The following is a 24,861-nucleotide window of genomic DNA, read 5'->3' as shown; positions in this document are numbered from 1 at the left end:
TCATCTCCAACTAGATCAGTGGTGTTCCAAATTTCTTCCAAGAAGTCCTAAGAATCCTCTTTTTCTATCTCCTGTATTTATTAAACTTCAGTGTACCCATTTTTTTTAAGCTTTTGCTGCAATAAAAAGTTGGAAAACTATCAGTCTGATGAATTCCTAATTGGTATTCCTGCTTTCCATCCTGTCTTTACAAATCCATTCACTGCACTAAAGCCAGAGTAATCTCTCTACTGTCTACACCTGATAGGTCACTGCCTCAATAAAACCTTTAAATGGTTTCTTATAAACATCAACAAATAGATGCCAAGCTCTTTAAAATAACTCGTGGGGCCACAGTCTCACCCCAGCCCCAATCCCTTTTGTTCTAGCAAAACCAGTCTGCAAGCAGCTCCCCAGAGGCTCAGGATGATTCACACCCCACCTTGATTAATGCTGGCCCTTTGATCTGCGAAACCCTTCCCACCTTTCACCCAGCTAATTCTTACTGGAATCTTCATTTTCCATCATCTTCTCCAGGAAGTGTTCTTTGAAGTCCAGGCTGGACTCGGGGCGGCCTCCCTTTGTCCTCCCTGTGCATTGTTCTGCTTTAGTGCCTTGTAATGACCTACTTGTGTGTCCTTCTGCCCTAGTAGATGGTGAGCTTTTCAGGACAATGACTGTATCCCACTTACTCTGAACTCCCCATGCCTAGATCAGAATGAGTGCACTGGATATGTTGTTCTGACATAAACTGTGTGTTCCTGGAAAGCAACAGGGTATAGCAGAAAGAGCATTGGACAGGATTGGCAAACAGATGGTGAGCTGGGTACCAAAACCAGTGTGTACTGCATCTATAAGTAGAAGGGGAGGCTACCTGAGCTGAGCAAGAAAAGTCAGAAGACCTATTCAGCGCCTCCTCCACGGGCGTGGGATGAAATCGTGGTAGACTTTCTGCAGTTGAGAACCTTCCGTCCTTCCTACATAGGCTCCGAGATGACAGCCTCCTTCTGATTCTGGCTTCGTCACTTACTGGCTGCCACTTATTTATTATGCCTGAGCTTCATCTCCCTCTAACAGTGTCCACTCTCCATCACAGTTGCTAAGAAATGATGTGGGTAAAAGCATTCACAGAAGTGTAAGGTCCTCGAACTGGGTCTTCTTCTTATCTTAATTCCCAGTAGAATCAAGCAAAGGTGGTAAGTGCTCAGTTAACATCCACTGAGTGATTATTAGGTACTTTGTTCTGTCTCGACATAGCCTAGGTGCTGGAGCACTTCACTTCCATTCGAAATATTTCAGTTGCCAAAAATGCTTTTGAGCCAACTCTTGTGAATGTTGTTACTTCAAAAATGTTTCCTTAATGCCTGGTAAAATAATGAAATATTTACAACTATGGCTGTACCTTTGTAAAGGGGGAATACCTTTCTAGAAAATGTACAGCGTCTTTTCTTCCTGCTGTACGGTATAAACTTTCTTGCTTAGTTGCACTTGCCGCTGGGGTCTGCTTGATTGAAAATACATTCTTGCTTCTGTATATATGGTCTTAATTAAATAGGAGAGTTACTTGGTGACTTGAGTATCTTAGCTACGTATCCTATTTTTTCCCAAATCATTCAACCTTTAAAAACAGCTCAGGAGGAATCAATTATAGACTTGATCAATTTTTATTGGTCTGTGGGTATGTACCAAAAACAAAGTTTCCTGCAGAGAATGTCACATCCTTTGCATTTACTTTTAGGCTTGTTACGCTAAACAAGACAAATAATTGCTGTAGCATCAAAATCTCAAATGAGTGATGGAAACATTATTCACTGAAAAATTATGATAAGCAAACTAAAACACAGAACAGAGCATGATTCCAATTTGGTTAAAAATTACATGCTTTACAGATTCTGTAATACTCAATATATATTAAATATACCTCTCCTAATAAAAACATTTATGCTTAAATAAAAATAGTAAAACCATGGAAAGATACACACTAAACTGTCAGCAGAGCTTATTTCTTGAAGTAGAACAGGAGGGGGATGTGGGAATGTTTTGACCTTTTATTTTGTTTACTTCTGTATAATTTATAAATGCAAAAATGAGTATTCTAATTATTACATAATTATTGGGTTTGAAAGATTTATAATAATAATTGAGTTTTAATTATTATTATGAGCGATAATAATAACTGAGTTTGGAAGACTTTGTAATTAAAATTTTTTAAAAAGACAAGCCAATAATTGGCATGAGTCACAGTGTTGGAGGATTTCTGAAGCGGCGCAGAATTTGGAAGTAAACACACAGAATGTACTTTTAACAGGTCTGACATCTCTGAAGAATGAGCAGTATTCCTCAAAGTTATCTAAGTCCCCAAGGAGGTATACACTTTCATGGACAACTCTATAAGGGAAACACAGATTTTAGTCACCTTTCATCCTGGTTTCTAAGAAAGGACACTCAAAGAGACTTTTTGTCTTACTGATGTCACTATATCTGGTAGCAGCACAAAAAAGTCTGCTACACTGTATCGCAAAATAGTAGTACAAGTGAAGACGAGATAATGATGTCTTTTCGTAATATCTGAACACCATCATTCAACATTTACTAACATTCGCATTTCTTTTACAACAGCACCATCACTAACTTATATCCTCATTATGCAAATGTCTCATACAGCTTACAATGTTATAAGAGCCCAAGGGCAGGAATTATATCTGATCATATTTGTATGTTCCATGGTTTTATTAATTTTTGTTGAGTTAAGTAATTGAGGTCACTCGTTTTAGGACATAATTTGATTTTGCAATGAGATGCATAAAGAAAATATTTACCTTGAAAGGCGTATTTTTTTAGCTTTCCATAGAAATTTCAGAGACATGTTCTGCCCATATCCCAGCATATTAAAAAAAATACACTTAGGATACCTAGTAGTCACTTCAAGGGGAGCTTTCCTGCATTGTCAGTGTTGACCTGGTGTGCATTTAGTTCTCTCAAGAATACCTGAAAAGTCACAGTAAAAGTAACAAAAGAAAAGCAGAGTCCTGCACATTCTTTAAAAACAAGACTTCTATAAGGTGAAATAATTTAGCCTTTCCTTGGGTGTTCTTCCTGAGCCAAGGATCTGATGTTTAGGCAGACGCGCTGGTTATCTCCTTGCTTCAAGGATTGAACAGGATCCAAGGACCGTTGGACCGATGTGTGGAGGTGGATTTGCATCAGCCCACTCATTAGGATATTCCCATTCGGTCATTTTCTAGCCACATGGTTTTAAGTAATTCACTTGAATGCTCTGAACCTCAGCTTCCTTTGCTGTGTAACAGATATCCAAACACCCCACTCCCTCTACCCAACGTACTGTTATGCATTTAAAATATATGTACAAATGCCCGGAAAACAGTAAGGGAGATTACCAATTACAGATAATTGCTCATTATCAAATTACTTTAAAAGTATAAACGGAATGGTAATGTCTCTTTCACACTCATATTATCACCTGGTGAAATGGACTAACGTGGTTTTTTAAGTGACTTTAATTAGTTTAATTTTCTCACACCCATTAGCACTCCTAATATTAGTAGCATGAAGAGCTTTTGTTCAGTCCCTAATACTCAGGTCATTACTAACCCTTCTTAACTTCCTTGTACTTTGTCTGTTCACTTTTCACCAACTTCAAACCAAAGCTAAAAGTCATAGCAAACCCAGAGAGGGCGCACCTCCCACTTAAAAGTGAGCGCCTCTCGCCTTTTATGAGCTGTAGTAGTCAAGCTGTGCCAGTGAAAACCAGATTGGGCTATAATATCTCAGAAGTAGTTCTCCAATCTCCATAGAGGAAAAAAAACCCAAAACACCACTAAAGGCACAGAGGATGGTAGGAGGGACGTTCTGTTGACTCATGGCTGTGTGAACACCTCCGGGGGCCACCGCCGGGCACACACGGGGAAGAACCAGCTGAAGTGTGCTGCTGGTCTGCATCATGTCTTTCAGCAAAAGGCCTCCTTTTCTCTCCATCTGGCGCCCACCTGGTGTGTCCGGTGTACACATCTAGAGGCATCTTGGGTTGGAACTTCTGTGACATTTCTTGGGGCCTCAAGTGTCAGTTCCTTAAGGTGATAAATTCATCCAAGCTAAGTGTATGGAGGGAATGAGGCTGGAAGGCGAACCCAGGTGAGATGTGCATTTTCCTGTGGGCCACTGTAGCCCATGTGTCAGCTTTTGTTCTGGGACTCATCCTTGAGTGAAGGTGCCTAGAGCCACGTGTCGGGGAGCACCTGGGGCTCGGGAGGCCTTCTGGAACCTTCAGGCCAGGTGTCCCTAAAGTTATGCCATCTCTGGGGAAGTTCTGACCACTGGACTAAGGTAATAACCTTAACAGCCATGGGTGGGATCTTACAACAGTGCCACCCACTTCAGTCTGAGGAACTCCGAGGAAGACTAGTTAATGAGTTTCAGGAGTGTTTATAAAGAGTGTGAGGCCCTGGCGCCGTGCTGATGGAGCCAGACTAAGTTTTACAGCCACAGCAGCAACCATGAACACTTGTGTACCGGGCAGCCAGGGTGCTGTTTTATACAATCTCTACCATGAACCCTATAAAAGAAACAGTAGTATTGTTTCCATTTTGCAGATGAGAACACTAAGGCACAGAGAAGAAAACACATTTGCCCTAAGTGTCCCCTGATGTCGCTGAAAGCTCCATACAGAGAATCCTGTCTTATCACGGCACGTTCTACACCAGAACTGCTGGGAAAAGCCATGAATGTCATTTAAATAAGTCAACAGTCAGTACTCAATTTCTGCTGTGGCTTTGACTACGCATAGCTAGGTAGTTCGGTATAGAAAGGCTCCAGGGCTTTCTTGAGGCACTGAAAATCAACTAATTAAAAGGCTTTAAAATGGATAAACATTATGTGACATGAACCTATGATTTTACGATTGCAGGTAGAAGATGGAAAGACACCCATGAGTGAAAGCCGGAGAGAAAGGCCCGCGACCTCCTGGGTGCCTGAGAGAGTGCTGGCGGCCAGGCTCCAGGTCACAGAGGATGAGCCAGTGCGGAGTAAGAGGGCCATGGAAAATTCTTGCTCCAATTTCCTGAAACTTTGTTTATAAGGCACTGATCCATTAATTCCTTTAAGTACAAGTGTCAGAATCTTCTAGAACATGTGCTTTAAGAACAACTGAAAGTCTAGCCCTAAGAATACATTTTCTCTTTTATGTTATTCTCTCTACATTTTTAATTTTTTAATATGAACTCTGTTTTTTTTCCAAACTCAAAAAACTTCTTGAAGTCAGGAACTTTGCTGTCTTGAATCCTGCTGATATTATATTTGCTAAAGATAGATAAGATGATATATCATATAATAATATGTCATATAGTATCTATCATATAATGTCATATCTACCATAATTAAATAGATACATTTGCAGGCTGATAGAGGACAGGCCCATTTGGAAAGCCTGCACTCTCTCTACTTAAAATAGGGCCTTTCAAGGTGCCTGGAACAGCAATTTTCCTAATAAGAATCCTGAAGTAAGGATCGTAATAAACCCGCAGGAGTGGGCAGGAGACACCTGAATATGGACGCATGGCTCGCTTGTTCAGGCTGCACTAAACCGCTAGGTTCTTCCCAGCTCGCTGGGACTCCCTGACTTCCGATTCTCAGACCCCTTTCCTAACTTAGCCCGCTGAGCACGATGAAACATCATGGAAACATTTCACCATTCACCGCTTTAACAGACTCAAGTCGCCACTGAGCCAAAATGGTTCAGTTTTTAAAAGTGACCTCAATCTTAAAAAGCGACGCTGTCCATTAAGATGTTAAGATGGAACTGGTTAAAGCCACGTTCAAGGTCTGTTGTGAAGATCTGCTCCTGGGAAACCCACTGGGCTGTGCTGTGGGGGCATTAAACTGATCGGGTTATAATGGATCCTAGTGGTGTGTAATGAATGACAGCACCATTAAAGCTTTTATATTTGGCGTCTGGAATAGAGAGGCCTCTGGTTGCTTTTAGCCTTAGGACCTCTTGCTATTATGGAATTTACTATTTAACAAATCGGTGGACATCCCTGACTTTTTGGGCAGGAAAAAATAGTGGAGGCGATCGAACCCCTTTGCTTTAGAGAAAAGAGGAGAAGTCGGTAACTTGTCCCCTATCATGCGGTTGGGTCTGTAATTAGCATCTAAGTCCCGGGATTCCCTCTCCATCTTCTCTCTCCCACACGAAGCCACAAATAGACCATTTAATCCACTGATTTCATTCCCGTTACTAATCATCAGAAATAAGTAAGAGTGTCACCTGGAAGACAGATGCCAAATGGCTTAGTACCAAATTAATGAACAATTATGTGTTTCAAAAAGTATATTGAGAAATATAATCACTGAATAAAACTGAGGCATGTAATCAATTATCTGAATATTCCTGAACATTTGACATCATAGACTTATATGAACACACATACCCAGAGGGTATTAGCGTTTGGCTCAAATCTGCCTAATTTTTCAAAGGGGGAAGCAATCACTCCATGTTGGCATTTGACAGCAGGGAACACATAAGGTGATCATATTTTAACAATTTCTTATTATATATATATTTTAAATGTCACAACTTTATAAAAGATGGCCTAATATGTAGTTGTTCTAATGTAGGTACAGTTTGGGAGTGAAATAAAATGGTAAGGAAAAAATTAACTAAAGAGGGTAACAGACTGTACCATATGGCTCTCAAAGTCAACCAGATCTCTTTTTGGAAGACTCTCAAAGACCCTAAGAACTGGCTTTTTTTTAAAGGAGAACATTTCTCTTTGTAATGTAAAAGCACAGTTCTTGATTTTGTTATTCAGTGTAACTGTTTCTGAATATATGGCAGTCCAGTTTCCATTTAAAGACAGGGAGTAGAGTTGTGTCTCTTTTTTTCCCTCATAAAATGCAATTATGGAGAAAAGAGCTTTTGAGTGAATTATCTGAAGTACAAAATCTTAAACAGCCTCTCCCAGGGAAAAGGAGCTCTACCATCGGGTGACACGACGCTCCGGGTCCCATGGCCACAAACACACACTGTTAATACTGTTTTGTTTTCATTTCTTTTTCTCTTTGACAAAGGCCACAAATAAATATCCGACATCCTAAAACACACATGCCTAATTCTGCAAGCTGTTATAATGAAGTCCTTTGAATTATTATAAATGCTTGAACATTAAAAATTCATCAGCAAGGAGAGAGAGGTGCTTTCTATTTGTGGTGCTGAATTTAAACACAAGCACGAAGAATGGCTGATTGTCCTGAGAAAGCACTGCTGACAGCCATCAGCAGGTCTGTGCAAATGGTGTATGGAAAAGGTAATAAGAGCTTCTGGAGTATATTTCAACCCATATAATAAAGTAATTGTGAAAGTGTAATTGCAGTCTGGTTCCATACCTTATTAGGGTACGGAATGAGATGGTAAGAAAAGAGGAGGTTCACAGTATTATTTTGTAAGCAATTTTGCAATGACTGTCTCCCAGAATATGCAGAATTTGTCAGAAAAAGAATTTTAAGATATACAGTGGTGTTTACCTTTTGAAGTCCATTACAATGAACCTGAACAAAATGAACACTGATTCTCTTCCCATTTAAAAAATACCCTGAACTTATGAACAACTTCAAATATGAAAGTTTTATTGGCTAATACTCCACAATTGATTTCAGCCCATGAAAGCATTAAAAAAAAAAAAAAAGAATTCAGCATAAGCCCCTTTACTTCTGAATGCCATCTAGAGTTTACATCTCTAAAGATTTACATATTTGCGCGATTAGAATTTCAATTTTAAAAAATTCTTTCCTTGGGTGAAGTCATAAACAATCACTGTTGGCTTAAGTTACCAAGTCAGAGTATCCCGCAGGCTATCAGGTGCTCTCAGGGAGGGACTCGAGAAACGGCGAGGACCGTGGGGTCTACTCTCAGCCACACCATCTCGATTAAAACATAAAAAAAGGCAAAGGAGCAGGGAAGGGGGATGCAGGAAGGAACACAGAGCTTCACGTTAACAGCGTTTAGGTCCAATATGAAAGTTGTCCATTTGATTCTCACTTCGCCCATCTTCTATTAATAGGATTATTTATATCCCATCTAAGATGACCTCTGTAAGTGCACAATTCTTTTTTTCTGTTTCTATCCTACCGCTTAGCACAGTTCCTGGTGCATAGTAACCATGTAGAAAATATTTAATGAATAAATTAACCAATATTTGCAAATGCCACACAGCAAAACCTGGGTCTATAGACATCCCAGCGTCAGGGGCTCCCACACCCATGGAGAAATAGGCAATGGGATCAAATGTAAGGAATCTGCTTCTCCTTTTCATTAATTTTTTGTTCCACTTTTACAGGACCTTGCAAATAAATGTAGACATATATATTCAGCATTCATTCCCTTGGCCTGCCATTTCAGATAAAACTTCAAAAGATGTTAAGCATGGGAAAAGCTCCTTGATTTGGGTAAAGGAAAAATCTAAAATGCGCATCTGCCTAAATGAAGTTTCTAGAAGAAAATACCCATTTTTTGTCATCAAAGGGGATGGCCATTATTTACGCATGCCTGGCCTGTTTACAAAGAGCTCATTTCAAGAAATAGGTTAAGACTTAAATGAAGTCAAGGGAAACAAACAAACCAAGCCTGATTTAACATCACGCTGTGGACATGGAATAGATTGGCATTTGTAAGAAAGTCTAGTGTATATACCTAAATTCTATCCATGCGGCCCTGTGTAACCACAACTACTGTTCTCCCAAGATAGTCAGTCCCCTGAAGTGTGTGCTAATGACAGCGGCGAAGGCAGGAGAGGATGGCTGCCCAGAGACCGAGCCATTTTGAGCAGGTGAGGGTGTAGGAAGAAGAGCATCAGAGTCATCAAAGAAGGTAAGTGTGGGAGGGCAGGAACCCAAACCTCAGCCATCGATCCCGTTACAGGCCTCCCTCTGTCCTACACCTGCCCCCATCCACCTCCAAACCACCAGCATAACCATTTCTCTTCTTCATGAGACTTTCCTATTCTTGGCTTTTCCAAATTCTTCTCATGTTAGATCATCTACTAATGTCTAACAACCTGATACCACTCTTGACTACGTTTCCCATCACAAAGCATCGTCACGTTTTACCAGTGACTCCGGGATTTTACTCTTCCACCTACACGTGGGCTATTTGACATCCTCCCTTCTTGGCCACTCTCTCTCTTTTAGCATAATGTCACTATGTCCACGGTCCCAGCAATTATTGAGCCCAAGCTACGCAATCTTCCATTTTAAACTAAGATCGAGCACACTGTCAGGCTTTTTTATCAAAAGCAGAATTAGTGAAAGTCAGGGGGAGAACAAGAGTGAACAGAATGTTCCGATCTCTGTGGGAGAGATGACCTAGCAAAAGCAACTCCTGCAAGGCCTCCAATCTATTTCTTAAGGACAAAAGACCGTTCTGTTATTTCATGCTTCTCAAACTCATACCCCTAGGAGCAAGGAGCAATATGCCCAAGCAGCAGAACTTTACAATAACATGGACTATGTTCCTGGAACTTAAGAGTGGGCCCCATTGTAGGTCCTTAAAAGTATTATATTTACATGAAAACAGACAGGGATGTGTTATGGGAAATATTATAAAATCTACATATTTCTTAAAGATGAAATGTCATCCTTTAGCAGGAGTTTAGGATTAATAATACATACTGCTATATATAAAACAGATAAACAACAAGGTCCTACTGTATAGCATAGGGAGCTATATTCAATATATTGTGACAACCTATAATGGAAAAGAATCTGAAAAAGAATACATATATATATGTATAACTGAATCACTTTTTATACCTGAAACTAACACAACACTGTACATCAACTATTCTTCAATAAAAATAAATTTAAAACAACGAAATGTCATCCTTCTAAGACCCATGTAGACTGCAGAGACACTTCTACAATCTTCCTCCAGCCCCTCAGGGTGGAGTCCATTAGGGCACCTTGGCAGAAAAATGTAGGGACCACTTAAAGATGGCGAGATACCTTTAAAACTCCCAGTAGACGTTTCTCAATACATTTGGCCAGTTTACTGTATTTCCCCAATTGACTAGTAATTGTATGCATATTTGTCACTGAACAAGAAATTCCAGCAAAGCAACTACTAATAACTTTGGAAGTTAAACTCAGCAGGTGTATTTCTCAGACTACACACAAAGCAAAGCATTCAAATGAATAGCTAATGACTGGGCTTATCAATTTAAAAAAAGAATTTGCAGCTGCCATGTGTCTCTCAAGAAGTCAGATTTTAATATACCTCAACCTTCTGGTGGAAGTATATAACTTCTAAAGCTTATTCGTCTATAATTTGAAGTCTTCAAAAAAAAAAAGTAGGTAACTAGCTGATGGTTCACTTGGCTGTGGAACTCCCCTAGGCAGTCTTCTCTGGTTCATTCCCACAAGGGCTGAGCATTTAGCCCACTTACAAGAAGCGGTGTGACTCCCTCCCCAACTGCACGCAACCCATCTCTGTAACGTAAGGGTTACCTCCCCAACTTCCTAAGCAGTTCCTGGTCCTCTCAGAGTGAGCCCTCCTCCTTCATCGATGCCCCATTCCTCACTACAGACACCTCAGCCTCACCCCTCCTCAGGCTGGCCCTTCAGACAGCCCATGACATCACACCTCCATCTATTTCCTCATTTTACGTCTCTGGCAGTCTTTCACTGGAGAACTTACTCATAGATAATTACTGTTGACATGTCTCTCGGATAATCAGAATTCTGTCACTGAATGTGTTTCCAGTTTTGCTCTCCAGAGCCAAATTTAATGTTTAATTATGGGGGTAAAAGCTGAGCTAAGAAATTCCCTGGCATCTCCTTTCCTGGCCATCATCTTCTGGGCTAGTGCAGAATTACTGGATGTGTTGTTTTTCTTAGTGGCCTCAAGTCATTTTGAAAACAGGCAGAAGTCTAAATAGTTCAGAAGTTCGGAGTAACTTTCCCCCTCCTCCTCTGTGCAATTTTTAAGGCTAACTAAAATACCATTTCCTCCAGGAAGCCACCCAGATTTCCTGAACTTCAACCCATCAGTATGCCTCCTTCTCTACCTCCAGCACTTTGACGACGGGCTCCATATCACATCACTTCTACTGGAGCTGTTATGGTTATTTGTGGTCCTCTCTTGGTTAGCCACATGGAGGCAGAGTTCAGGGCTTACTCAGCTCTGGGCCTCTCCCTGCACCCCCGAACACTCAGCACAAGGCTGTGTACACAGTTGGTGTTCAGTAAATGCTCTTCAATTTCTAAAAATGAATGACGTGTGCCTTATTAACAAAGCCCAAACCTTCTTTAGAAGTGCATTCCAAAATTTTTAAAAAGTCTGTTTCTTTGGCTGGAATATTCTCATTTCATCCGTGTGCAAATATTTGTATGGGGACTGCACTAGAGTTCCCTGAAAATAAGAAGTTATAATGGAAACAGTGACACAGCCTTAAGTGAGGCAACCGAAATAGGAACTACTTTAATACTCTGACTGAAATGTTCTCTGCTTGATAAAGTTCATTACCAGAATATCATCTTTAAAAGTGAAATGCGTTCAGCTGAGCACTTCTTTTTTTTTTTTTCATTTTGTAAATAGATTCTTCCTTGCCTGAGCTCTCAGTATAAAGTACAAAATAGTCTTCCATAACATTAGAAAAATGTCACCCCATACATAAAGCTAAATTTTTAAAATAAAATAGATTTTTCTTCCTTAGCATTTTAAAGGTACAGCAGTGCCTTCACGAGCCATCAGCCAATACTGCATACTGTATGAAGGGCTGCACCGGCAGTCTGCAATCTGATACCTTCTAAAATGTGTTGGGATAACATATTAGAGCCCAGAACAAAGTTAAGTCCCCACGGGATATCCTGAGGCTATAAAGTCACCATCTTTTCAGCATTACCCTACTTATTACCTTGGCTATATTTAAAATGACCCTGGCGCTAATCTTTTTCTCACCTATTCAAAATGACATAGAAAAGTAGCTGGGTGCTAAATTTACAACCCAAGTGCCAAATTTTCACATCACATCAAATGGAAAATTATATATAGCATATTCATTACTGAGTTTTTTTGTTTCCGCACTAAGTCCTTGATCAGTCTGAGGTGACTGTGGCCAAAGTTACCTTACCAAGTAAGTTTTACTCCGTTCTAAAGATCTGACGTGTGTTGGATTCAGGCATCTTGATGAGATCAATGGTTTATCACCACCATTGCATCTTGGCAAGGAGGTGATAGCAATAATGAATCTTTGACCTTTAGGTTATCAGCTGAGTTATTTTTCTAAGAAACAAGCATTCATATGTTCACTGATATCATTTTACCGTAAGCAAGGTACACTTGCTGTTCTTCATCAACATTCAGATACAATTTTATGGTCCTTCCACCTCTCAAAAATACATCCTTTCTTCCCCATCTTCCATCCCCCACCCCCATTTTCTGTTTCTAAAGATTGCAAGTTACAGAGAGGCAATTGACCTCAGTAAATTTTTCTGCTGGCTTACATTTTCTTTCCTTTCTTTTTAAAGTACTCTTTAGGGAAAAAGAAAAAGATAAACACACTTCATATAACAAGAGCCATAAGAAAAATATGTTCTGGCAGACTTTTCCCAACTTGTAAGAGAAAAGAATTGACATCATCCAAGTGTAAGTGCAAAGAGTAAAAGACAGAAATCTCCAAATGGATTTGGGTTCCACTTTCAAACTCCGAGGCTAAGGGAACACAAGTGTTTCACTTCAGAAATGAATAACGAATGACTTCAGGACACATACACCTTTCTCTTTTTGGAAAGATTGCACATAAAAAGAGCATTTTTTTGGCACGGCTGACCTGCAGAGATGTGGAGCTAAGCAGAGTCATGAATTCACTCTCTCTGATATGCACACATGATACGCAATTAAAATCTCCATTCACATCCCTGCCGGCTTGTCAATCATGAGGAAAGCCTTTTTGACAACATTCAGCGAAGCGTACCAACTAACCGCTCAACAGGAACTTAAACAGTAACAGCTTTTGTTACTAGCAAGAGTGATTTTTTTTTTTTAACAGAGATTGGGTTCAGTTTCTAAGAAATCATTATGCTCTGAATTTTAGGGCCTTTCATTAAAAATGAAAATGTGTCAAAAAGAATTTTGTACAGTAAGCTCTGTGATGTAAAATCTAGAAAATATGAGATACCTACACAATTCTAGCCTTTTCGACTGGGGGAATCTTTTTAACTTTTCCCGTTTAGAACAATGAACAATGATCTTATAAAGCAGTTTACTGGGAAGAAACGTGACGTTTCTAATTCATTCCGAAGCTTTTCACTAGAATCTTAAAAACTTTTCAAATAGATCAGGGCTCTAATATCACTTGAAAAGAGACTGACCAGTTTATAAACCAGTAGGAGAGTGATTTTTTTTTAATCATAAGAAGAATATTTAGCATGTCAGAAATACAGCAGGCATCCAACCTTTCAAATTATGGAGCTCTACAGAAAATGTTATGCACATAAATTCTCTCCAGATGAACCCAGAAGGTACTCTGCTCATAACTTTGTTTCTGCTGAACATCTAATCAAAGACTGTGCCTTTCATAATAGCACATTAGTGTGCTTTAAAGTCATAAATCCCTAAAAACAGGGCCCAGGAAAATTGAATATAGGATGCTTGTTAATCTGCCACTGTGTCTGTTTTGAGCAACTAACCTGGGATTATAAATTTGAAACAAGTTAATACTATCAGATATTGAAGTATCTGTCTCCTTACTTATCCTGCTCTGTAACCGAGAGAGCAGATGCATCCTGACCATTAGCAGTCATGACAAATTGTCTTGCTAATGAACGTTACACACTGAAAGTGCCCAAACTGATTAAACTACAATTTCCCACTCCCAGAGAGGGAGCGAGCAGGGACTCCAGCAGTGGGCAGCTCTGATACTCTGCCAACAGGCCTTCAGGGCACAGTGTGATATTTAGAAAAACACTCTAAATTCCATATGAACAGATTCTAGAAGCCTCTGTGTGTACAACAGGTTTTTAAAGAACATTAGATAAAACAGCTTAGGCTGGAGCTGATGAGCCCTGAAAAATGGATGTGTTTTAACTATTTGTATCCTTGCAAATATGTGTTCAAGAATATTCGCTGGTGTGGGTTTTTCTCTCTCTCCCTCCTTCCCTTTCCCCGCCCCCAAAACATCGCGTGTGCTTTGCATTTCACATAAAATCTTTCTTTTGTCAGTTCCTTTGTTGGTGCAAAATTGGCAGCAGTTCAAATTCAAAGTACTCCTATTCATTTACTGACCAATGTCATTCTAGTTCACATCAGCCAGCGAGCTAAGCTCTAAAAACATAAAAGACTGGCTTCGCCACTGACGAATAATGTGTACATTTTTACAGAGCTTAGACCTTAATGCTTTCCCTGAAACTAACAATACAGTATATCTTATCATTCCTTTTTCACAAGCAGGCAGCTGCTGAAACGCTTGCCACTTCAAAATATCAATTGCTTGCCAGAGTTTTCCTCAACACACCCTGTCAAACTCATGTATATTGTGCAATGAAAATGGTGCAGGACTGAAAGCTAGAAATTGTGTCAAATTCTGCTGTAAGGGTCTGATGTGCAAAGAACAATATATGACAACCGTGGAGACTACAAACAATGGCACTGGAGCCAGAGACTTCACAGATCACAACGGCGCCTGTACATATTTTATTGTAGGCATTATATATTTAAAGCATGACAAATGTACCATCGTAACATTATGTGCTGCACGAATCGAAGCTCCGCCCACTCGTTTGCCTTTTGCATTTCTCTTAGTGATGGAAACACAGTTGAGCCTCATTTCTTTGGCTTCCCTTAAGACATTTAAGGTTCTCAGATCATAAAGGAAGAAGACACGCTCCCTCACACCACACACACACACACACACACACAAGGTTATCAAAATGAGTAACAGAAGACAATAATACAAGATGAGAAAATGAGGTCTTGTTCACTTAACATTTCAGCTGCTCTCTGAGGACACAAAGCGAGGATTATCTTAAACCCTAACCAAGGGTATCAAGAGAACTACACACTCACTCTGCCTATAAATTGTCATCTGCCTAATTTTAATGCAGATAAGTGCTGGCTTATTGATTTGCGCGATTTTCCAGCAAAATGGAAATCCCACTCGATATGTTCTTCGTGGGCAGAAAGTAGGGTTTAAGATGCTTTTTACTAGTACTGCTTCCCGATGCCAAAAGAACAATTAAGCAAATAATATTTCGCTACTGTATCAGGTCTATAAACTAATACGGATTCCTATCTGTTTAGACTTGAAGTATCTCTTCCCATTCCCCGATTCCCTCTGTTTACTTTCAAGGAGTCTGGTTATTGAAAAGTGATTTTTCTTCCAAATGGCTCTTTAAATAAAATCTGAAAACATTCTCACTTTGGAATATTTCGACTTAATTATAAAGGGGTTCGCGGCTGTAACAACCTTACACTAATTCAGTCAATGACTGTGGAAATGAAAACATGTTTATGGGAGAAGGTCAGGATGAATATATATTCATCTCCTCCACAACCGGGCTCAGGTTACAAAGACCTTTATCACACAAGTAGCTTGGAGTGGCACTAACTGACTCGAGGCTAAGGAAAATGCTTTTAAGGTGTTAATAAATATTTTGGAGAGAGAATAGGTAGTTTAGGTGCTTAGGGGCGCTGACCTTTGCTGTGTTGATTAGTGGGACAATGATGCATTATTAACACACAGCAGCTGTACCTGAAATGCTGCCACGAATATAATAGCCTTTTATAGCCAACAGGGGAGGGAGGGAGGAGGCCTTTATTAACCACTAGACATGATTAGCACATTATGTGAACTTTAGTAGGCAAATTATCTCTCATTGAAATATAATGTTGGTTATAACTAATTGTAAACATGATTTTCAAAACTTCCCAGTGAACAACTCAATGTTTTACTACTGTTCAGCTCCTTATTGGCTGGAGACTAACAAAAAGATGTTCTGTGGTGGGTTGTACTCCTAGGAGCTGAATCTCCAAAGGCAGACAGCGTCACTGAGGGCTGACTTGAAAACGATCTGGCGTTCCAAGTTCAGGGCAATTCGCGTACATGAAAACTTTTCTCTCTCTAATTAAGTAAAACTGTTCATGAACTAGAAAAGCTGTCTTGGGATTTTTTTTTTCTTCCTCTTTCTTTCTTGAATAGTTTGTAAAAGATTAGTTTTGCAGTGAATTTTTCAGAGTTACCTGGAAAAATAACAGCATAATTTATTTCCAAAAGCTTAATTTGGGGGAGAGAAAGGATTACCCCATTAGCCTTAGTAACTGAACGTGGCGTGGAGAGTCCATTATGAACAGTCTTTTATACCTTGGCAGAAAGTCATTAACATAAAATAAATCATTAGCTTTGATATTAAGCTTCTACTATCTGCATGTTTCTGTGATTAATGTTCGTGACTGCATCTGCCAAATGATAAAATATATTTTGTTGAAAGGTTATCCTGCCCCTTTATTATTAACATTTCTCTTTATACAATTGTTCCTGGCATTTTAGGAGGGGCAATTGGTTTTTACAATGGTGTGGAGATGCCAATGCATATAACACTTTACCCATCATTTTTCAAATTAACCATTTAATCGAGTCAAAGGACTTAAGGAAATCAGATGGCACACAGATAGGCTTTCAGTGTAATTGGACTACCTTTAGACCCAGTTGGTCCATTCTTTAATTAATCTTGCACATTATATTTTGCATCTCTGACCCACATATCAGAGGAAGATACTGAGAGGCAAGCCTGCTTCCCTGAAGTCAGGAACAGCTAAAGGGCCTTTCCCCTCTGGAGCGGGCATTCTCAACTTAGTGTATCTTCTTACTCTGCATAACCAGCAACAGCTCCCATCCCAGCATCTCTCATTAGATGCGCTGACTCACAATGCGGACAGGGAAAGAGAGAACCCCTGGGGGGCTTATCAGTATCTGAGACAGGGAGATTACAGGCTGTACCTACACGTACCTCATTTTCCCCAAGTCACCTCTGACCCCCTAGAAAGGTTATTCCTTTCACTCCTTTCCTGAAAGAATCACTAGTGTGCACCTTTGGAAGACACACGCCTTCCACTAAGGTAGCGCAAATAGAAGAAGTGGGCCGAGAACACAGTATTTTTCCAAGGTCTACCATTGTTTGAATTTTGAACACTTTTCACTACACAATTTCAAAATACTTCACCCCTGTTGAGCCCTTGATTCTCATAAGCATTCCTTGAGACAAACATAAGTTATTTCCTCTAATGGATACACGCAAGATTGGGACACAGGTGGATTAAAGGTTTTAGTGGCAGAACTTTAGACATAGAACAGAGTCAGGGTTTCTACGAGAATGGGAGACAGAATGGGAGGGAGTTCTGTCCTTGCAGGGTTGTATTCATTTTGCCTAGGGAGTAAGCCAACACAGCTTTAAGGGCCCTTGGTTTGTATCTCAAACCTTCAACAAAAAGGAGTCTTTCCTTCAGAAAGGCCTATGGTTTCTTCAGAAAGGTCCCTTTCTTCAGTCTTGCTAGGATCTGCTACGCCTAACGAAAGCCCTAGCATTGTGAAAAGCATCTTCTCCTGTGATACATGGCTACGCTTCTTCAAAAGGAGTGGTGACGAGGCATTCCCACTAGCCAGGATGAATTCCTTCTTGTAGTTGTATACATCGGTAGATTCTGCCATTTATGATAAATTCTCATGTATTTATGGCCAGAAATATATCCAAGACCATGAGAAACACAGAAAAACACACTCTCACCCAAACACACAGATGCACACACCAATTTCTCTGACTAAGTAACTTCCAGCCAGGAGCTCAAAGACTTCAATGGAAAGGTACTCTATGCAGCAGCTGACAGTGTTGCAACTGTGGATCAGATACCTGTAATTTATAAGTCTACATAGTAAATAAAAAAAAAACTTTTGATTTTCTTGGCTACTAGCAAAGTTTCTTCTCCACCAACCGCGGCCCTAGTTTATTTATTTAGGAGTCCTTTCAAGAAAGTTGCACAAAAGCACATAACTCAAGAATGAAAAACAGTAAATACTTGGTTAAAGCAGAATCATTAAAAACTCCAAAGTGAAAAATGGCCAAACAAGAAAGCATCAACAGGGATGCTGGTTTCATGACCCGTGTTAACGTGCATATAAATCAATGACGATTGTTTCATAAGTGAAATGGAAATCTGAAGATAGATTTTAGAAGTTAACTTCACAATTTTTAATCAAGGCAAACTAAAGAGATCTGGGGAAATATTGGTGCCCCCTCTCATGATGGGGAGGGGGTTCTTCCTGGCAATATCCCCCTCTGATCTTTTCCCCTGCACCATCAACATCTGAGCACAGAGCCCTCTAATGTTGCCATTTTCAAAATGAGTGCTATAGGGAGGAACGTATTATAACCAGGAAAATCTCATTCAGGTTAATGTGAATTCCACGTCTCAAAGTATTATGGAAGAAATGCTATAATTAACAGTCTGTTGGCACGTCCATTATAAACCACATTTCTAAGCAGTTTATAACTCAACTGTTTTTAATGAGAAATTGCTCTTCGGGATGAAACTTGGCATGCATGGTTTAAAGCAAAAAATGCTCAAATTCACTAGGGCAGATGTAAAGCTGTAGCATGTTGGCAGCTCTCTTTTCTAGTGCGACAGTCCATTCGACACAATTCACTATTCACTGCTGGTCCTGTCAACCAGTGGAGACCACAGGCTATCTGCCTCTGCAACATGCACCTTCAAAGAACAAGATTAACTGAAAAAAACAATTGTCTTCGGGGGACTGGTTCCAGGACTCCTCTTGAATACCCAAATCTGAGGCTTCTCATGTCCCCTGTATGAAGTGGTGTAGCATTTGGATATAACCTATGCATATCCTTTCCTATACTTCAAATCATCTCTGGACTACTCTAATAGCTATACAATGTAAATGCTATGCTAATACTTGTAAATACTATGTAAATGATATGGAAATAGTTGCTGGTGCGCGGCAAATTCAAGCTTTGCTTTCTAAAACTTTCTGGAATTCTTTTCCCCAAGCATCTTCCATCTGAGGTTGGCTGACTGCAGATGCAGGACTTGCAGATACAGATGGCTAACTGCGTATCAGTAACATCACGGTGGAAGTAAATCAGAGAAAAGAAAATTTCCTTAAGATTGGTAAAAATAAACATTTCCATGGAAAAACTGTTTAAATTCAACTTAAACAAGCCAGGCAGCATTCAAACATTTAGCTCCTTTGTGTAGAAGCTTCTTACAGGCAGGACTGTCATTATGGTTCCTGAGGCCACGGTAGTGATCAACTGCGATTTACTAAAGTCTTATTTTCTCCTAAAGGTATATACTTTTTTAGATTCATACACAAGCTTTATCTTAAACAACAGATAACATTTTAAAAATGTGATGGTTAATAGCGTTTAATCATGTCATGATAAGTACGTGTATTTTCATTGAGATGCAAGTTAAATATTCTACCTTCAGAGCTCCCAGAAACCTTGAGCTTCACACTGGAAAAGCTAAGACGCAGGGTGATAAGTTGCCTGAAAGTGGCTGATGGCGTGGGCCCTGCCTTTCCAGCTATTCCTTAGTTATCTATGGGTGTTCCGGCGAGAACACACCAACGTGCGACCCACACACGCACTGGAAGTGTAACTCACCTCACTTGTCTTGGGCAGCTGAGGGGTCAGGAGACCAGTCCCACTTACATACCACTTAAGAGTCTAAATAAAGATTTCTTTCTGACAAGGAACGTTCGAGGATTCCAAACTCTAAACACACTATGCACAAAATGTGCAGGGAAAGGGGGACCTATCCCACCATGATTTTCCTCTCAGCATCACATCTATGTTTTTTTCAGTCTATTATTCTATGATCCAATGTCATTAATTGATGAGTAAAAGGAGGGCGGCCTAGTTCAGGATTTTAAGAAGTAGATACGGGCCCCAGGACTAGCAGATTCCAATTTCCTTACCCAGAAAAAAGGGCAAGTACTGGAGCAAGAATGGATACGTTCACATGGTGATGACAACACTGATGGCAAGTAGAAAAGGGAGCGTGGTGGCCAAGGTGCCCACGCTGAGAGCAAGAGTCTGAGAGAGGGAGGAGTTCCGGTTAGAAAGTACAGACTTCCCAGATTCAGACCAAGATGGGGAAGGGGAAAGGCACGGGAGGGGGAGAGGTGGGGGAGGGGGAGCTGTGCCCGGGGTGGGGGTGTGTGGGGAGGGGGTGAAGAGGAGGGAAGGAAGAGGCAGGCAGGCAGGCAGGCAGACAGACCAGCTGCTGAGGGCAGGCGTCAATCGGGACCACAGGATCGCCAGTAGTGGAGAAATATCCCCAGGGTCTTTTCAACTTTCTGGTGAGTTAGCAAAATGTTGCAAAGCACTAGAATAAATCATGCTTCCTAGCTAAATCAGATCCCCCATCCCCGCCTCAGTTCTCTAAGCTACGACTTTCTTGAATGTGAGCCCATCACACAAAAAAGTATCAGTACAAGAAACAGTCCCACACACCAAAACCAAAAATTGAGACCCAGTTAGGGTACCAAGAAAACCACCGTTAAGCTTGGAGCTTTCCCTACTTCTTTCAGGTTCAAGGGCCTTCCTTCTTTTCTGTTAGCCCCTTGCAAGCATGCCATTAAAAAAAAAAAAAAAAAAAAAAAAGGACTACAATAAGCAGCCAAGTAAATGATATTTAAATATCAGTTTAGTGTTTCTAACTAAGCAAAATATCAAAATGCTCCTTAATATCATCACTTAGCAACTTCCAACATGTATGATAAACTGAGAGTACCCTAAACCATGTAAGCTATGTTAAAATAACATTATAAGCTCCCAAGCTTATAACTATAATTTTTGCATAGACATTTAAAAATCAAGAATTTACGACACTGAAATATCCCACAAAGTCAAGAGGGCTAGCTACATTTGAGCTTTTCATATGATATCTGATTTAGTGGCCAAAACTATATGATTTTGCTCCTATGCTCTTACCTATAAATTTATTTAGAACATATTTAAAGACCTCAAAACTTATGAAACATGCCAGCTAATAAAACTCCCAGGAGATTTTTAATTACATCAATGATGTCCAAAGGAACTAGGAATTTCCCAAAGTCCTAGAAGTTATGGGGGTGGGCAGAAAATAATCATGATGCCCTAAATTGCTTATAACCCTCCCCTTCCTTCTCCTCCCCCTCCGCTCCCCACTCCTCCTTACATTTATTACAGTAGAAATAATGACTCCATCGTAATGTGTTTGCAAATCCTGTATTTTAGAGATGATGATTTTTGCCACATTAAAGTACAACACATAACACTCTAAATAGGAAAATAAGCTCGGAGGAGATTCTACAGAGATGATAATGAATCTTGTTTTTCTCAAAAGTTATCAATGTCTACTGTTAGCCCTGACATTTTAACGCAGAGTTCATCACAAATGGGTCCTTCCTCCTGTGTTCATATGAAAAGATTATACACTGTCCTTCCTCATTTCAATGACAAAAGCCCAATATTCCAAATGCCCATTATTCTTCACTCTGCATATAAGCCAGTATTAAGCACGGGTTTGTGTTTTGAACTTCCTTGTGTCTAAATCAACCAAAGAAAGATTCAGGACCTGATTCCACAAAAGCAACCGCTGAGAACAGTGAAGACCATTATTTCCTCTCCCACTGCTGGCAGAGGTCAGCATCCCTGTCATTAGCCATGTCATAACATAATTGTATTACTACTCCTGATGTGGGCAGATACTGAGCAATAACTGAACACATCACATCATTGTAAAAATGAAAAAGTGCCACTTCTTTGTCCCAATTTAGCATAAAATCAGTGAAAACAATCTTCAGAAATGACACTGCACTAAGAAACTGAAAGGAACTGTTATTACTCTGTGGGTATATATTTAAACTGATGCTCTGACATCTTCAACTAGAACAAAAAAGAGGACTATATTTTACTGCTGAACTCCAACTGTGAGCTCCTATAATCCAATTTCTTTTGGTAACATTCAGTTCAATTAAGGGATACAATGTTACTTAAAATAGTCTTTATTAGATGAAACTCGACTATGGTACCCATCTCTCAATGTCTGAAATAGAGCCATGCTTTAAGATGCCAGAGGTAAACACTGTTACTTCCAGCCTACATGTTTCTGTCCGCCTATGAGCTCCAGTGGTACTTCAAAGGCTGACCTACATACAGCAACATGCCATCCGTTCTGGCTGTTTGCATAAGAGATGCCTCGTACAGTTGCCACAACCAACATCACTGCATTGTTTTCTCCCGCAATGGGCTATGTGAAAATGGAGGCCAGTCTGCATAGTGATGTGTTCATAACGTAATGTGCTCTTACGATAGGGCAATACTAGATTAAACTCTCCTCCCAAAAATTCCTCCCACGGAGTTTATTAACTGAAAAAATGTAAGTAGTGTTTTGGCAATCAATAGAGCAGCAGTGCTGGAAAGTGTCAGCAAAGTAAAACAACCTCATGTTAGTTTAGAAATGCTTCAGGAAGAGAATATTCATTTTCTGGATTAGGGTCTCCTGTGACACTGAAAAAAATGTCATTGGAGAAAACTCTAGTTACAACTGCCTGACGCTAAAGCACAGAAAGATACTGGTTCCGCTGGGATTCAGCACAAGACTTTAACTAGTAAAGTGCTGACAGATTTAAAATAAAGATAATTAGTAATTTACGATCTTATCATCCTATTAAAAACAAATAACCTGACAAAGTGACTGGTTCTTGTAATAAACTACATATTCATTACACCTCTGAAACAGACAAGGTTTACCCTGCAGTCTTGTCTCTTTTTGGGGAGTCAGATCCAACTTGTTCTTTACTGAATGTAGATACAGATTTCTTATTTTACCTCTTTCAAACTTTTGCCCATCTTCATAGCCCTGCAAATCTACCTGAGTCACTGCAAAACTGAATGCTGCTTGACTGCATTCTTAACAACGAAAATTGTGGAGCTGGACAGAAATTTTGTACCAACGTTCACTAGTGCCTGTGCCTTCTGGGGCCTAGCAAAGCAACTCAGTACATTTAATATAATCAGGGATCAGTGACAAATATATCTGATACACTCCTACCCAGAGAAGGGCAGGGACAGACGTCCTGTGAGAAACATCTCTATGAAGTCTCTTCCTACTATTAGAAGTGTATCTTCTGACTTTGCATCTTTAAAAATCCATTATTCCCTGGATAAGTAAAATAGAAGACTTGCATCTAGTCTATAGAAAGGGTGGCTAATTTGCATTTAAAAAGAACAGTTCGCTCCTCATACGCTGGGTGACTTAAAAGGAACTTCAATGAGCTAGTAAAGAAATTCTGAAGACTTTCGCAATTAATTTATTCAATTCACAAGCACAACCCACTACAATTGTTTAAAGCACTTAATTGGAAAATGATTTAATATATTGAAGTAATTCTTGATTTTCCAAAGCATTTAACTTTTAAATTAAATCTGACCCTACTAACATGAGAACGGCGAGTGAAATGTGTATCCAAGTCATTACGTTCTTTTTGGAGCCTAAAATCACTGATAAATGTAATAAGATTTGTCCAGTTTCATTGCCAAAATGTTTCTGACCTTTTGGTTCCAATTACCACGGCAGAATATGTCTTTACTAGCCAAGATAAGACTGCTATTTTATTATTATTTTTATTAGTATTAGGGTTATAAGCAAAAATAAAGTGTCACAAACACAAAATACTTGCTCATTAAGGCCAAAAAGGCTTGAGAATAAAAAGAACTGTTACCAACAGATAATGAAACTTCATCACACAAAGTTCTCTTGCCAAAGTTACCAGTGCCTTCCAACTTGCCCCTAGGTCAAGGGCTCCTGTGTGATCAAAAGCCTTTCTGCTCTGCCGAAGACTAGATTTCCCTGGTTTCAAACTTGCCTGAACATCATCAACACACAGTACATCCCTTTTACTGGGTCTAACATTGTAAAACAGCATCAGGGAGCTTCTCCCCAGGGTGGATACAACTCACAGGTGTGTGTGTGTGTGTGTCCCCGGATTGACCAAGACTCACAGTTGGGAGTCGGCTGCGTGAAAGGGGGCCCGGGGGCTGAGGATGCACCGCGCTGAATACCTCTGTATCACGTAAAAAAACTGTTCAGTGATGATTCGCCACCAGGCAAGTGTTACGAGTCCCAACGATTTATCCAGTGGAATTCACCCAGGGGCCGACGTGAAATTGCTTCCAGGGGTTGGGAGTATCAGGCAGGTTGACCACCGAGCGGGAGCTGGGCGTCTAAACCGCTCGCCCCACGTCTCAGAGAACTCAATTCTCCCCGCCACGTTCAGCTGGCGGGACGGCTTAGGCACGTCCAAAAAGCCCGAGGCGAGGACAGCCGTAGCCCTGCGGCTGCTCTCGGAGTCCGGTCCCCACGCGTCCTCCCTCCGGGGACAGAGAGTTCGAGAAACCCCGAGAGCAACCCCCTCCCTAAGAACCCCTGACTGTCCCATCCTTGAGATGAGCCGATCTCCGCAGTTGCCCCGGTCACCCTCGCTGTCTGCCCCTGCCTCTCCCGGGGTCCCCGGGCTGTGAGTACAGCCCGGCCTGGGACCTGCTCCAGCCCGCGCCGAGCGCGGCAGCTTTGGACGTGACCGCGACGCGCTCGCCCGGCTCCTAACAAACTTGCCATTTCTGCGCGCGCCCCTAGGCGGGAGCTGTCCCCCCGACCCCGCTGCCCCGCGGCACCTGGGCCGGCGACCGGCGCTGGGACGCGGGGCTCCGCTGCCGGAACCGGCTGGGGAAAACAAAAGAGTTGCGGGGCGATGTTCCCGGCGGGGGGAGGGGGAGGGGGGCGGAGGCATCTCCCGGGGCCCCGCACCCCGA

General features: G+C 40.7%; 1 protein-coding gene across 2 annotated transcripts in view; it reads right to left on the bottom strand.

The window, feature by feature from the left end:
- The window catches only part of TOX (thymocyte selection associated high mobility group box), a 270,314-nt gene that overhangs the window by 244,600 nt on the left and 853 nt on the right, over window positions 1-24,861 (bottom strand). The window lies entirely within an intron of this gene.

Source organism: Camelus ferus, chromosome 29, assembly GCF_009834535.1.
Source record: "Camelus ferus isolate YT-003-E chromosome 29, BCGSAC_Cfer_1.0, whole genome shotgun sequence".
Lineage (NCBI taxonomy): Eukaryota > Metazoa > Chordata > Mammalia > Artiodactyla > Camelidae > Camelus > Camelus ferus.
This window is presented reverse-complemented; position numbering and strand designations above follow the sequence as displayed.